The 17,124-nt window shown below is 45.4% G+C and overlaps 1 pseudogene; it reads left to right on the top strand.

The window, feature by feature from the left end:
• The first annotated feature begins 1,139 nt into the window (after positions 1–1,139).
• LOC125526604 lies at positions 1,140–3,357 on the top strand (annotated as a pseudogene).
• Positions 3,358–17,124: the final 13,767 nt, after the last annotated feature.

Below are 17,124 nucleotides of genomic sequence, written 5' to 3'. Positions count from 1 at the left end.
CCCCCCCCCCCCCCCCCCCCCCTTCTCCCGCTCCCCCCCCCCCCCCCCTCCCACCCGCCTATGTTATGCTCTGTTTCTTCTCTCTTCTATTTTCTCAATTTCTCATGAATCTGTTTTCAAGTATTGGCTTCCGCTATATATATAGTGTTGCAACTTGCTGTTATTGTTGTGTTGTGGAATATGAACTTATTTTTCATTGTTCATGCAGTCTGCTTTGGAGAAAAGAAGAGAGACGAGCAAGTGGAAAAACAATCTTTACTACATGGGCAAACCATGTAGTCATGTACGCCTCATTTATTGTTGATTTAATTAGCTATCATTTGCCATAAGGTTGTGTCTATGATGTCGCCACGTCATACTCCATAAGCGTTTTAATGTTATCAAGTGGGTCGGTCGCCATATAACGCGTTACGCCATAAAACAATTGAATATCACGTACCCTAACAAGTCATTTACAACAAGGATTGGAATGCGACTCACTCTACTAAAAAGCACAATGCCGCTCACTCACTCTCGACTAAAACCGGTCACATGCTCGCATTTAGCAACGGACTAATTGTGTATGTTTCTTTTTAATATGTGTTTATATTATCACTTTAGATCGGAGAAAAAATCCGATGCCTTCGAATGATGCTTTGAAAATGTCGATTGACAAAGCTTTATGATGGATTGGATTAAAAACGTATTGTGTTTTACAAAATGAGAAGAGGTGCATACAAATAATTGTTCTTCTTTATATATTTCTTACACGTATTTCTATATATTTTTATTTCTGCAGAGTATGAGAGGGATGGAGATGGACAAAAGGACTTCATTAGCAAGGGTGTCGAGGTGATGTCATTGGAAGGAGTCAAAAAATCATCAAGTTTTGTACACCTAAACAATACATTCAGAACAAAATTTAAAGGCCCGTGAGGCATTCTACTACGTAGTTATAACCAAACTTAACAACCACGCATAATGACAGGGGTAAGTTGGTTTGCAGCAAGAGGCCCATGCGAACGCGAAGAAACAAAACGAATCTGCGCCGTCCACGCGCCATGTCGGTTCGAGCGACGGCCCAGATCCGCCCTCGCCCCATATAACAAACGAACCCAGCCGCCTGCCTCCCTCCTCCCGTCAGATCATCCGATCTTCTCCCCCGAGCCCGATCGATCCCCCGAAACCCTAGCACAGCAGCAGCCATGGCGACGGAGACAGAGCCCGCCGCCGCCGCGGCGCCGTGCCTCCTCCTCGGCCCTCCCCTCATCCGCGCCGCACGCCCGTCCCCCGCCACTGCCGCCGCCGCCGGTGACGACACCGACGCGTCGCACCCGTTCCTCGACCTCCTGGACGCGGCCTTCAACGCGCCGTCGGCCGAGGAGATCAAGGCGGCGCTCAAGCCGCGGAGGGCGCTCACGGAGAACTGCTCCGCAACGGACGCCAACTCGGGCAACCCCTGCCTCGACTTCTTCTTCCAGGTGGTGCCCGACACGCCGCCCGAGCGCGTGCGCTCCCTGCTCGCCGCCTCCTGGACGCACGACGCGCTCACGGCGCTCAAGCTCGCCTGCAACCTCCGCGGCGTGCGCGGCACCGGCAAGTCGGACAAGGAGGGCTTCTACGCCGCCGCGCTCTGGATGCACGAGAACCACCCCAGGACGCTCGCCTGCAACGTCGCCGCGCTCGCCGAGTTCGGCTACCTCAAGGACTTCCCCGAGCTGCTCTTCCGCCTCATCCACGGCGCCGACGTGCGCAAGGTCGCCAAGGCCGGAGTGGAGGAAGACAAGGTGCGCAGGAAGGCCAAGGCCCTGGCCCAGCAGCGGGAGGGCCTCCGTGCCAGGCTTGCCGGCCGGAAGCGCGCCCGCGAGTTGGCGCCCGAGCCGGCCAAGGCCACCTTCGGCGACTTCCTCTCGGCCGCCCTCTCCAAGTTCGGCAAGGGCAAGCCCGTGGAGGTGGAGACCGCCCCTGTCACGGTCGAGGAGCCAAAGCCGGAGGCGATGGAGGTTGATCCGCGGCGGATGTCTAAGAAAGTCCGCAAGGTGGCCAAGCTCGCCGTGCAGTCGCTGGAGACGTACTACGGCGACCGCGCCTACCGATTCCTGTTTGACGCCGTCGCCGAGTTCTTCGCCGCGCTCCTTGCCTCGGACCTCGAGCAGCTCGCCCCCAAAGGCAAGAAGAGGAAGATCGGGCTCGCCGCCAAGTGGTGCCCCACGCCGGGCTCGTCGTTTGACCGCATCACGCTGCTCTGCGAGGCCATCGCCCGCCGCCTCTTCCCGCGCGACTCGGACCCTGAGCTCGCCCAGCTCTCGGATGACCACTACACGTACCAGGCCCTCCGCAGCCTCCGCCGCGAGGTGCTCGTGCCGCTGCGCAAGGTCCTGGAGCTCCCTGAGGTATGTATGAGCGCGCAGCGGTGGTCGGAGCTGCCCTACAACCGCGTGGCCTCGGTGGCCATGCGGCGCTACAAGTTCCTTTTCAAGAAGCACGACGAGGCACGCTTCGACAAGTACCTGGAGGACGTGGAGGAAGGGAAGGCCAAGATCTCAGCGGGCGCGCTCCTGCCGCACGAGATCGCCGCGGCCGCCTACCGCGGCGAGGACGACAACGTGTCGGAGCTCCAGTGGCGCCGCATGGTGGACGACCTCCGCTCCAAGGGGTCGCTGCGCAACTGCATCTCGGTCTGTGACGTCTCCGGGAGCATGAACGGCACCCCGATGGAGGTGTGCGTTGTGCTGGGCGTGCTCACGTCGGAGCTCAGCGAGGAGCCATGGGCGGGCAAGGTGATCACCTTCAGCTCGACCCCCGAGATCCACCTGATCAAGGGCAAGACCCTTGCCAAGAAGATGGCCTTCGTTAAGCGCATGCAATGGAACATGAGCACCAACTTCCAGGCGGTGTTCGACCAGATCCTCCGCACGGCCGTGAACGCCTAGCTGGCGCCGGAGAAGATGATCAGGACAGTGTTCGTGTACAGCGACATGGAGTTCAACGAGGCGTCGGGGCACAGCGGCGGTGGATACTACAGATACGGATCGCGGCAATCGTCCGGGTCCTGGGACACTGACTACAACGTGATCTGCAAGAAGTTCAGGGACGCCGGGTACGGTGATGTGGTGCCGCAGATCATCTCCTGGAACCTGCACGACTCCAAGTCGACGCCGGTGACGTCGACGCAGCCGGGGGTGGCCATGCTGAGCGGCTTCTCCAAGAACTTCCTCAAGATCTTCATGCAGAATGACGGCGTGGTGAACCCCGAGGCCATCATGATGCAGGCCATCGCCGGCGACGAGTACCAGAAGCTGACCGTGTACGACTAGATCAGTAGTTGCCGGTTGTCATCAGCTTAGTTAGAATGTTCGTGGTGTTCGATTAGCTTCTTTTTCTTCAGAATTCGTCGTGTTCGATTAGCTTCTTCAGAATTGTGAACAGCTAGTAGCTTGCTTTGCTTGATGATTAGTTTTTTTTTTCTAATTCGAACCAAAATTATGCGTGCAATTTTTTATGTTGAAAATCATATGCTTGAGTTGATAATCATGCTTGGGTAGGATGATTGGAATGTTTGAATGATCAATGGTGTTTGGTAGCTTCTTTTCTGCATTCGAACATGGAATTTCACCTTGCTGGGAGAGCTGTTTCACGGGGGCCAATTTGTAATGTTTTCTGCATGCAAGAATGCAGAAACTCACTGACAATGAACGAGGAATACTAACGAGTGAAACTGTCCAAATGGGTTCCCCGATCCAGTACAACATTGAGGACATGGTACCTTAGATTTATTAATTATTAACAGTAGTATGCTAGAAATAACCTCCATATCCGGGTACCAAAAATCTGAATTAATTGCGGCGAAACACACGAAACTACCAAGAAAAGGCGAAATGTTTATTGAAGGGGCAACCAGCTGTTGGACTGGATGCAACTATTCCCCCTCTCAACGTGGATGAGACTTGTCCTGCTGTTGGACTGGATGCAACTATGAGACTTGTCCTACCTTAGAGCATGGCGGTGCGACGCGTTAAAAAAACGTTTACAACGTTGGAATAGCCAGTTTTTGCGCGTCGCGGAGCGCTAACTCCAGCGACTGTTGCAAAAAAATGCGCGTGCGCGTCGCTCCAACAGACGTGCTAAAGTATAGCGCGCACGAGCAGCCGACGCTTGCAACATCTTCAATTGGAGACAATATGATGATATTTCAAACATCAAAACAAAATATAGCATAGTTTAAAATCACCCAACCAAGTTCAGGACATAAAAAGTAAAAGTTCAAAATCATGTCACGTCACATCATCATCCAATCAAGTTCATGCATAAAAATTCACACAAACAAATGGCACATGACCAATCATGCCACTTCTCATCTTGGTCCTCCTCTTCCTTCAATTCTTCATCCTCATCCAAAGACGATTCTTCCTCATCCTCTTCATTGTCTCACGCCGCATCATCATGAAGAGCTCGGAAGGTGTTGGCAAGATCTCCAACGACATCATTGGAAGGTATGTGAGGCACACCGGAAGACATGCGTCCACCCATGTCATCCGGAGGTGCTCCCATGCCTCCCATGAGAGACGTGGCTGTCCATTGATGCAGATCAATATGGAGTGACCGTGCAACCGTTCAAAAAAAAAGGAGTGACGACTTTACGATTGTAGTTGGGCTGGCACTTTAGGCTTGTCCAACTACGTGGTAGCTGGGCTGAGGTCAATCAATTTTTATGATTGGTGTCAGAGACAATTTTTTTAGAGTTAAATACACCATGGGTGTCTTAACTTGTTCGACACGGTCACTTTGATGTATAAACTTGTAAAATACACAAAACGAATGACGTAACTTGTCCGAGTGTTCAAATACGGTGCCTCCGGCTGTATTCAAGCATATACATTGCCAACATGGCATGCCAACGTGACCTTGGCCCACATGTCAATGACTATGAGAGGAGAAACAGATGTGTGAGCACCGTGCGATGGTTGTTTTACAGAAAAATCCATATACTTCAACTAAGTTTCTTATAAAATCCCTATATTTAATTATGCTAAACTGCACTGATCCCACCTGTCAGGTCTGCATACCGTATGTCAGCACGTGAGATGAAATAGCAATAAGAAAGAAAAGGGTGCGCATTGGGTATTCAAACCCAGTACCTGGGAGCACATGTGCACACTTATGGTAGCCACTAGGCCAATGACTTCTTTGTGGAATACAGAGATAAATTCTTATTTATAATAATGACACCGGCCAAAATAATAAAAGAAAATTTAAAGTAAAAGTTGACTCACCTTTGCAAGTATTTGTCTTATTTATGAGCTAGTCATCTATTTGTCTTATAAATTCTTATATATATATATATATATATATCATGTCTCTGAATATGGATATTGGACGAAATAAATTCCTATTTGTGAGCTAGTCATCTATTTATCACGCTGCTATTTACCTCTTCAAGCATTTGTCTTATTTTTATTGTAATATAAGGCGCTCTTATGGGCCGCAGAAAGGTTTCTTTAAAAAAAATCCAATTTCATGTTTATTATATTTTTTCCGTTTTGTAAAAGGAAATGTAAGAAAATATTATAACTGCCATAAACTTAAAGAAAGTGTTAGTGCATTTAAAAAAACTATTCAACATATTTTTCAAAAATTCTCGTGTGTATTAATAAATTGTAGATGTGTATTTGAAAAAAATCATCATGCATTCAGAAAATAGAAAAAATCTATCTAAAAAATCAACATGTATTAAAAAAATTTGTGTAAAATTATTGTTACATTTGTAGAAACATGTTTGACATGATTTAACATTTTTATAGAATTTAATGTTTTTACACAATGATTTTTAATATACATTGAGCAGTTTGTACACAATATGTTATAGTACACGCTGATAAATACACATAAATTTTATAAAAAGTTCATGTTTACCTCTTCGAACTACACAGTAATAAAAATAAAATAAATATTTAAATAGGCAAATTGCATATGGGTAATTATTGTATTTGTATATAGGAAAAAACTACACATTATAAAAACTAGTCAGTAACTTAAAAACAGTAAATAACGTAAATGGAAATTGCAGAGCAATAGGTAAAATTGATCTATTGAAGTTTCCAGCTATAAGTTGTACACGAAGTACTAATTGTCCAGGTGGTTAGCATGCATGCTATTTATCCTGGAGGTTGGAGGTCGGAATCCCATGGAGTGCCCCGGTTTGCTTGTTTCTTTTTAGTAGCAATACAGAGTGATAGCTTTTGCGAGATTTAATTAAACCTCAGGGTTTTTTCTGAAAAAATACGCACTCATCTCACCTAGTGCGGGCACACTCACACCCACTGACGTGTGGGGCAGCCATCAGCTGTCACGCCATGCGGGCAGCACATACAGTGGCATACGGATTATAGCATCACTTTTATGTATTTTACAAGTTTAAACTCTAAACTGAACACACCTGACAAGTTAAGGCATCTATGATGTATTTAACTCATTTTTTTTTATCACGGACACTAGTTGAAAATCTGAAACGCATCGCTGTCATTTGACAGAGGTCCGTATAGAAGTACAATCACCAACCTACCAACAAAGTCCATGAACCAACAAGTCTCCAACGAGCCAACCAGGAACTAGCTAGTAGTTATTCGTCATGGCATAAGCACATCGCAGCACGAAACATAATCTTAGTCCTAATCCCAGCACATCGCAGAAGGTCATCCTTATGCTGCGCGCAGTGCAATCCACACACCAACCCGGCCGACGGCCAGATTTTTTTTTGAATATGTCATTGAGTTTATTGAAGGCTTGAGCAAAACTAAGATTAATTGGAGAAGTATATGATCTTTGGGTTCCCTTTATTGGAACTATGTTTCTTTTTATTTTTGTTCGAATTGGTCGGGTGCTTTTTCACCTTGAAAAATTATAGTTCCCCCATGGGGAATTAGCAACGCCAATGAACGATATAAATACTACTATTGCTTTAGCTTTACTCATGTCAGCGACATATTTTTATGCCGGACTTAGTAAAAAAGATTGAGCTATTTAGAGAAATATATTAAAGCAACCCCAATCCTATTTAGAGAAACTCCAATCCTATTTAGAGAAACATCTCCTAAACGTGGCTCGGCGGCAGTACGACCCCACGCCTCTTCGTATGTTCGCCTAATCGCTTCCTTATCATCATTTTTTCTCCAATGCAATAATCAATCTGTGATTGGATGGTTAGAAGGATAGTGATATTTGTTGTCCATCAGAATTTAAGTCTCAAACTTGACATTGGTGTTCGTATTTTTCTAAATTTATTCCAGACCTTCTGAGGATGTGCGGTCAGTGTGAGGAGACGTTTCCTGTCGACTATGAAGGCGTCCGTATCGAATTCATTAATCTCAAGATGATGTGCCAACTCAATTCTTAAAGGTGCTTGTAGGATAAGGTTTTCATGCGTGCGTTTATAAATAGTGTATGTCTGTATATGAAGTCTACATATGTACTATTTTTAAATATAGAAAGGGAATCTCTGGTATTAAAGGGGGAATTGGTCGTTCGCTTACTCGCCTCTAGGTTCCCTTCTTCGTAAGATCGCTCACTGCACGATCAATTCATCCTTCTCACCGATTTTTTTCAACCCTTACCTCCCACGAGTTTTATTGCTGGTCTTTTTTCTAGTCTAATAACGCAATTCAATCGACTCAATAGCAATCACATACGATGGGTAGGACCGTAGGAGGTCGATTCATATGGAGTATTACAAAAAACTACCACAATTTATCAAACGGTGCCCATAAACTACCACTTTACAAATTTATACTGAAAATTATCACCTTTTCTCTAATCTTTAACTAAAAAGTACCGCATCGACTTAATGACTGATTAGCAAAAAAAGTTAAACCTGATTACGACAGGCTAGGCCCACTCGTCAGGGCTGACATGGCATTAAGTTATTTGACCGTTTGTGTTGACTGTTAAGTTACATATTGGCATTTTATCAAACACTTGGTGTGCACCGGCACCTGCGACCGCCCACTCAGGAGCTTGACGGGCATGAAGGAGGAGCTTGTCGCCGTCGGCAGTATCTCTATGGCCTCGCAAGACGAGCTCGTCGCCATCGGCAGGAGCTCGACAGCTGCGACCGGACGCCGCTTCCACCCGCCACTGCTCGCCACCTCTAGCCGCTGCCGCAGCCCGCGGGTAGGAGCTTGCCGCCGCTGGGTGAGCTAGCCGATGCGCTGGCCTCGACGAAGCCGGGCGAGCTAGTTATTGCGTTCTGTCTAGCTGTTGCCGCATATAGGAGCTCGCCAACGTCGAGCGAGCTAGCCACCACGCTGGCCTCCGCGCAACCAGGCGAGCTGGTTGCTTGCTGATGTCTACTATGCAACCTTCTTGTAGACTCGTGTTGGGCCTCCAAGCGTAGAGTTTTGTAGGACAGTAACAAATTTTTCTCAAGTGGATGAACTAAGATTTATCAATCCGTGGGAGGCGTAGGATGAAGATGCTCTCTCAAACAACCATGCAACCAAATAACAAAGAGCCTCTTGTGTCCCCAACACACCCAATACAATACTAAATTGTATACGTGCACTAGTTTGGCGAAGATATGGTGATACAAGTGTAATATGGATGATAGATATAGGTTTTCGTAATCTGAAAATATAAAAACAGCAAGGTAACTAGTAACAAACGTGAGCGAAAACGGTATTGCAATACTTCTAAACAAGTCCTAGGGTTCATACTTTCAGTAGTACAAATTCTCTCAACAATGATAACATAGTTAGATCATATAACAATCCCTCACACTAGTAGAAAAGGGGGCAATGGTCCAGGCCGGGTCAGCCCATTAGTCCCGATTCAGTCCAGAACCGGGACCAATGGGGTCATTGGTCCCGGTTCGTGAGCCCAGGGGGCCGGCCGGGCCACGTGGGCCATTGGTCTCGATTCGTCTGGACCTTTTGGTCCCGGTTGGTGGGACGAACCGGGACCAATGGGCCTGGCTCCTGGCCCACCACCATTGGTCCCGGTAGGTGGCCTGAACCGGGACCAAAGGCTGCCCTTTAGTCCCGGTGCATGCCACGAACCGGGACGAATGAGGTGCCTATATATACCCTCGCCCGCGAGCAGAGCACTCCAGTGCTCTGTTTTTCTCTGGCCGGCGAGGGGAGGGGTTTGTGTGGTGCTCTAGCTCACCTCCTATGCACATGAGGTGTTCGATGAAATGCCCGAGCCAGACTAGTTAAGCTTTCTTCTCTCGAAGCTCGACCTCAAATCTCCATTTTCCTCGAGATTTGTCTAGATTTAGCGGTCCGTCACGCCCCACCCCCGTCTTCACCGCCGTCGATCACCCGCGCCGATCTCATCACCAACACCACCGTGGTGAGCCTCTTGTTCTTATCTTCTTTCTGAAAGGAAAAATATTCTTACTTGTATGTTTAGATAGATACTTGTATCATTTTCTTACTTTTATTATTGCATCTTATATAGTGCGATGGTTTTGGTATCCACCCCCGTCGGCCCTCGTCCTGTCTATGATTCGGATGTGGTATATATATTATCTTTATAATTATTGGTTCATTTATTGTTTATGAAAATTATGCGGACCAACGTGACATAGATTTTATTTATATAGGATGTATGTGAACCGGAAATTCCAACCGACCCTATTGTCGAGAGGTTAAATTTAGTTGAAGAAGAAAACAATTTCTTGAAGAAAAAAATAAAAAAAATTGAGGAGGAGAAGATGATATTGGAGTTGCATGTTGCGGATGTCGTCGATGATCACAAGATCAAGATGGATGCAATGCGCTTGAAGATTAGAAAGATTAGAAAATATGCCATTCATACCGAGGCTTGGTATCATTATGCCGTTGGATCAATTGTTACCTTGGTTGCGATTATGATCGCCTTTGTTTTCGCATTTAAATGTTTTACATAGTTTCAATGTATGGTTTAATTAATTAGATGCTCTGGAGAGCTATATGTTGTTAGATGAGAACTATGTATGTACTTTGGTTTTAATGTGATGATGAACTTTTATTAATTTGGACACTTAATTATATATAATGCACGCAGATGAACCGGCAATGGATGTATGGTGACAGACACACCTCGGAGTACATTAAGGGTGTGCATGAGTTTCTCAATGCGGCTGAGGCAAACAAGCAGAATGGTTTTATGTATTGTCCATGCACTAAATGTGGGAATACGTTGTCTTACTCTAACCGGAAAATCCTTCACACCCACCTGCTTTACAAGGGTTTCATGCCACACTATAATGTTTGGACGAGGCACGGAGAAATAGGGGTTATGATGGAAGACGGCGAAGAAGAAGAGTACGATGACAACTATGTGCCCCCTGAATACCATGATGCTACAACGGGGGGAGCTGGTGAAGATCAAGAGGAACCAGACGATGTGCCCAATGATGCTGCAACGGGTGAAGCTGCTGAAGATCAAGAGGAACCAGACGATGTGCCCGATGATGATGATCTCCGCCAGGTCATTGTCGATGCAAGGACGCAATGCGAAAGTCAAAAGGAGAAGTTGAAGTTCGATCGCATGTTAGAGGATCACAAAAAAGGGTTGTACCCCAATTGCGAAGATGGCAACACAAAGCTCGGTACCGTACTGGAATTGCTGCAGTGGAAGGCAGAGAATGCTGTGCCTGACAAAGGATTTGAGAAGCTACTGAAAATATTGAAGAAGAAGCTTCCAAAGGATAACGAATTGCCCGACAGTACATACGCATCAAAGAAGGTCGTATGCCCTCTAGGATTGGAGGTGGAGAAGATACATGCATGCCCTAATGACTGCATCCTATACCGCGATGCATACAAGGATCTGACCGCATGCCCGGTATGTGGTGCATTGCGGTATAAGATCAGACGAGATGACCCTGGTGATGTTCACGGCGAGCCCCACATGAAGAGGGTTCCTGCGAAGGTGATGCGGTATGCTCCTATAATACCACGGTTGAAACGTCTGTTCAAAAACGGAAAGCATGCCAAGTCGATGCGATGGCACAGTGAGGACCGTAAGAAAGACGGGAAGTTGAGAGCACCCGCTGACGGGTCGCAGTGGAGAAAAAACCGTGAGAAAGTACTGGGATGAGTTTGCAAAGGACCCAAGGAACGCATGGTTTGCTTTAAGCGCGGATGGCATTAATCCTTTCGGGGAGCAGAGCAGAATCACAACACCTGGCCTGTGACTCTATGTATGTATAACCTTCCTCCTTGAATGTGCATGAAGCGGAAGTTCATTATGATGCCAGTGCTCATCCAAGGCCCTAAGCAACCCGGCAACGACATTGATGTGTACCTAAGGCCATTAGTTGAAGAACTTTTACAGCTATGGAATGGAAACGGTGTACGTACGTGGGATGAGCACAGACAAGAGGAATTTAACCTAAACGCGTTGCTGTTCGTGACCATCAACGATTGGCCCGCTCTCAGTAACCTGTCAGGACAGACAAGCAAAGGATACCACGTATGCACACACTGTTTAGATGACACTGAAAGTATATACCTGGACAAATGCAGGAAGAATGTGTACCTGGGACATCGTCAATTTCTTCCGACCAACCATCAATGTCGAAAGAAAGGCAAGCATTTCAAAGGCGAGGCAGATCACCGAAAGAAGCCCGCCATGCATACCGGTGATCATGTACTTGCTATGGTCAATGATTTACACGTAATCTTTGGAAAGGGTCCCGGCGCACTAGCTGTTCCGAATGACGCTGAGGGACACGCACCCATGTGGAAGAAGAAATTTATATTTTGGGACCTACCCTACTGGAAAGAGCTAGAGGTCCGCTCTTCAATCGACGTGATGCACGTGACAAAGAACCTTTGCGTGAACCTGCTAGGCTTCTTGGGCGTGTATGGAAAGACAAAAGATACACCTGAGGTACGGGAGGACCTGCAACGTTTGCACGAAAAAGACGGCATGCCTCCGAAGCAGTATGAAGGTCCTGTTAGCTATGCTCTTACGAAAGAAGATAAAGAAATCTTCTTTGAATGCCTGCTCAGTATGAAGGTCCCGACTGGCTTCTCGTCGAATATAAAGGGAATAATAAATATGCCAGTGAAAAAGTTCCAGAACCTAAAGTCTCATGACTGCCACATGATTATGACGCAACTGCTTCCGGTTGCATTGAGGGGGCTTCTACCGGAAAACGTCCGATTAGCCATTGTGAAGCTATGTGCATTCCTCAATGCAATCTCTCAGAAGGTGATCGATCCAGAAATCGTACCAAGGCTAAGGAGTGATGTGGCGCAATGTCTTGTCAGTTTCGAGCTGGTGTTCCCACCATCCTTCTTCAATATCATGACGCATGTCCTAGTTCATCTAGTCGACGAGATTGTCATTCTGGGGCCCGTATTTCTACACAATATGTTCCCCTTTGAGAGGTTCATGGGAGTCCTAAAGAAATATGTCCGTAACCGCGCTAGGCCAGAAGGAAGCATCTCCATGGGCCATCAAACAGAGGATGTCATCGGGTTTTGTGTTGACTTCATTCCTGGCCTTAAGAAGATAGGTCTCCCTAAATCGCGGTATGAGGGGAGACTGACTGGAAAAGGCACGCTAGGAGCGGACTCAATAATATGCAGGTACGGGCATTCTTGGTCTCAAGCACACTACACAGTTCTACAAAACTCTACCTTGGTGACCCCGCATGTCGATGAACACAAGAACAGTCTGCGCTCCAAACACCCGGAGCAGTGCGGCTACTGGATTACATGTGAACACATTAGGACTTTCAGCAGTTGGTTGGAAGCACGTCTCAGAGGTGACAACACTGTTTGTGATGAGTTGTACTTGTTGTCCAGGGGACCATCTTTGACTGTATTGATTTACAAAGGATACGAGATAAATGGGAATACATTTTAGACGATTGACCAAGATCAAAAGAGCACCAACCAAAACAGCGGTGTCCGCTTTGATGCAACAACCGAGAAGGGAAAGGACACATATTATGGTTACATAGTGGACATATGGGAACTTGACTACGGACAAGATTTTAAGGTCTCTTTGTTTAAGTGCAAATGGGTCAATCTGTCAGGAGGCGGGGTACATGTAGACCCACAGTACGGAATGACAACAGTGGATCTGAAAAATCTTGGGTACACTGATGTGGCACAGGTTATCTATGTGAAGGACATGTCTACCAGACCGAGAAAAAGAAAAGATAAGGAAGCGAATACATCATACGATGAGCCAAAGCGCCACATAGTTCTTTCAGGAAAAAGGGACATCCTAGGAGTGGAGGGCAAGACAGACATGTCTGAAGATTATGAAAGGTTTCATGAAATTCCTCCCTTCAATGTCAAGGCTGACCCAAGCATCCTGATAAACGCTCAAGATTATCCATGGTTACGGCGCAATAAGCAAATGACACAAGCGAAGAAAAAGTGAAGACTTTCTCCCGCAACTATTATGATGATACCATGCCAAATTTATAACAAACGAGTATGCTATGCCAACTTTTTCAGAGTTCATTTGAAAACTATGAATTTAGGTCGAATTTTCTCTATAGGTGCATCTATGTTCAAATTTTAACTATTCAAATTTGAAAACTAATGGCACTAACAGAAAGTTTATAATTTTTCTAAAACTAATGGCACTAACAGAAAGTTTATAATTTTGCTGACCTAAAAGCAAAAGGAATTAAAAAATAAAGCAAAAAACAAAACAAAATAAATAATACAGAAAAAAACAAAAAAACTGGAAAAAAAATAAAAATAGCAATAATAAGTATTTTGTTGTAAGTAGAAACAAAATAAAATAAATAAAGCAACAAAGAAAACAAAAAAACAAAAAAAGTGTTTTCAAATTTGAAAACTAATGGCACTAACAGAAAGTTTATAATTTTTCTAAAACTAAAAGCAAAAAGAATTAAAAAATAAAGCAAAAAACAAAACAAAATAAATAATACAGAAAATAAAACAAAAAACTGGAAAAAAAATAAAAATAGCCACAATAAGTATTTTGTTCTAAGTAGAAACAAAATAAAATAAATAAAGCAACAAATAAAACAAAAAAAGTGTTTTCAAATTTGAAAACTAATGGCACTAACAGAAAGTTTATAATTTTTCTTAAACTAAAAGCAAAAGGAATTAAAAAATAAAGCAAAAAACAAAACAAAATAAATAATACATAAAACAAAACAAAAAAACTGGAAAAAAATAAAAATAGCAACAATAAGTATTTTGTTGTAAGTAGAAACAAAATAAAATAAATAAAGCAACAAAGAAAACAAAAAAAATAGTGTTTGCGAATTTGAAAACTAATGGCACTAATAGAAAGTTTATAATTTTTCTAAAACTAAAAGCAAAAAGAATTAAAAAATAAAGCAAAAAACAAAAGAAAATAAATAATGCAGAAAACAAAACAAAGAAACTGGAAAAAAAATTAAATATAGCAACAATAAGTATTTTGTTGTAAGTAAAAACAAAAAAAGTGCCACCTACTAGGCACCCACGTCTGAATACGACTAGAAACCCTACCATGGGCCAGGATTCAGGCCCGCGGGAGGCCCAGTAGGCCCACAGGCACACATTGCACGGTTAGGTCCGAAAGCCTGCTTTAGAGAGGAGCTCGAGAGGGAAGGCGCACCGCACCTTATAAACAGGTGCGGCTCCCTCTCAACTAGCGAGGTGGGACTAAACATTTGGGCGCGGGGCAGCACAAGGCCTTTGGTCCCGGTTGGTGGCACCAACCGGGACTAAAGGGGGCATTAGTCCCGGTTTGTGCCACGAACCGGGACTAAAGGCTTTGCTATATAAGCAGCACTTAGCAGTTTCTCCAAAATCCATCCCTTTCTTCTCCGCCCGACGCCCGCTGCTCTGCCTCGTCGCCGTCGCCGCCGAGCCGTCAGGCTGCTCCACCTCGCCGTCGCCGCCGCCTCCGACGCCGTCAGGCTGGTCCACCTCACCATCGTCGCCGCCTCCGACGCCGTCAGGCTGCTCAACTTTGCCGTCGCCGCCGCCCTCGAACGCCACCTCACCGTCGTCCCCGCGCCCCGACGTCGCCCGCCGTGCTCCGCCACCCCTCTGTGAGCACCTGCCTCACGTCCCTGCCTTGCCTCGCTCCCGGGCCCCTGCCCTGCCCCGCCAGCGCCACCGCTGCCGCCATGCCCCTCTGCCCCGCCGACGCCACCACTTTTTTTTATTAGTTTAATTTTTTTTCATATATATATAATGTATGTGTATGTATGTGGCTATATGTTTTTGTTCATATGTTGCAATATGTTTTTTAATTTTTATTAGTTTATTTTTTTGTTCATATGTGATGTATATGTGTATGTGGCTATAATGTATATGTGTATGTGATGTATGTGGCTAGAATTTGCTAAATATATATGTTAAAAATGTTTTTTTGTTCATAGAAAGTTTTTTGTTCATATATAAGAAGTTACAATTTTAGAGAAGTTTTATATATGCAAAAGTTACAATTTTAGAAAAAGAAGGATAGGAAAGAAGAAAATAAGAAGAGGAAAGAAAGAAGAAGAGGAGAGGAAAAGAAGAGGAGAAATAAATAAGAAGAAGAAAAAAGAAGGAAAAGAATTCTATTTTCTCTTCCTCTCCAATATTCCTTTCTTCTTCTCCTCTTTTTTTTTCTTCTTTTTTTCTTCGATCTTCTCCTCTAGCTATTCCTTTCTTCTTCTCCTCTTTTTTCTTCTTCTTCTTCTTCTTCTTAATTTTTATCGGGAACGAGGGTGTCGAGGATCGCCGAGGGGTCGAGGGTCGGGAACTAGGGTAGAGGGTCGAGGGTCGTTAAGGGGTCAAGGGTCGAGGGTTTCAGGGTCGAGAGTTCGAGAGTTCGAGGGTTCTATAGGGTCTAGGGATCGAGGGTCGAGGGTTCCAGTGTCTTCTAGGGGTCGAGGGTTCCAGGGTCGTCGAGGGTTCAAGGGGTCGAGGATCGCCGAGGGGTCGAGAGAGGTTTCCTAGTGTCAAAGTATTGAAGAAATCCATGGCTTCATCATTAGCCGGAAGTAATCAGGGCATGATGGTATGAAGTCCTCCAAAGTTATTCTGGAATGGACTCCCGGATAGGATAATTTGCCTTCTTGTACGAATTTCAGCAAAGGCCTTCCAAATAATGATATTTGGATGGTTCTTGCTGAACTTTGTACCAAAAACCGAATTATCCTATCTGGGACTCCGTTCCAAAATAACTTTGGAGAGCTTCGTACCATCATGCACCTGTTACTTTCGCCCAATGATGAAGACATGGTTTTGTTGAATCCTTTGACACTAGGCAACCTCCCGCCCCTCGGCGATCCTCTCAAAGAAGAGGATAAAAAAAGAAGAGGAAGAAGAAAAAAAAGAGGAGAAGAAAGACTCCTCTATTCTTTCTTCTCCTCTTTTTTTTTCTTCTTCTTCCTCTTTTTTTATCGGGAACGAGGGTCGTCGAGGGACATAGATGTAGTGTCGTCGTTGTCGATATACCCCCTCCCGATAGCTTCAACACGTGTGGGGGGGGGTCGATATTACCCCCTCCTTGAAGCGTTCTCGAGGCCAACCCTAACCCTTGAAGCGTTGTCGAGGCCACCCGAAACCCTAGAGAAGCAGCTTCGGGGCCACTAATTAATATGATTCCTTATTATGATTAGCTAGCTAGATCTATGTTTGCCACTAATATATCCATCTGTCATGTTTGAATAATAATTGCCATGTTGTAAATATTTGTAGAAACTATGGACACCGCCCGAGACGAAGCAAAAGAAGTGTTGTTCAGGGACATAATCATAGAAGGAAGTGATGTCGTCTCGTTGTTTCTCAACGACACCGATGGTCTGGAAGGAGAGGGTGAAGAAGCTGGCTCCGGTGACCTAATGCCGGTGCAAGAAGAAGAACATGATGACGGCTCCGGTGACCGAACCGAGTCCGGCCAGGTATATATATTAGTTAAGCCTGTGCTGACTAGCTAATTAATGCATTCATTGTTTTGGTATGTACAAATATTAATTAAGTCTTTGTTCTTTCTTCTAGCCCTCCGGATCGAGCACAACTGAGGTAAAGGGACGAGGCCCGATGAAAAAGTTGAGCTCGGATGAAAGGTTTGAGATCATAGCAACCGCGCCCGACGGCCAACCGATTGAACCCATCCGAACAAAGAACGCATTTGTTGCTCAGTGCGGGGTTCTGGTTAGGGACAAGATCCCGATCAGCATCC

The sequence above is a fragment of the Triticum urartu genome, unplaced genomic scaffold (genome assembly GCF_003073215.2).
Source record: "Triticum urartu cultivar G1812 unplaced genomic scaffold, Tu2.1 TuUngrouped_contig_1068, whole genome shotgun sequence".
Classification (NCBI taxonomy): domain Eukaryota; kingdom Viridiplantae; phylum Streptophyta; class Magnoliopsida; order Poales; family Poaceae; genus Triticum; species Triticum urartu.
The sequence above is the reverse complement of the archived record's forward strand: the minus strand, read 5'-3'. Positions and strand labels throughout refer to the sequence as shown.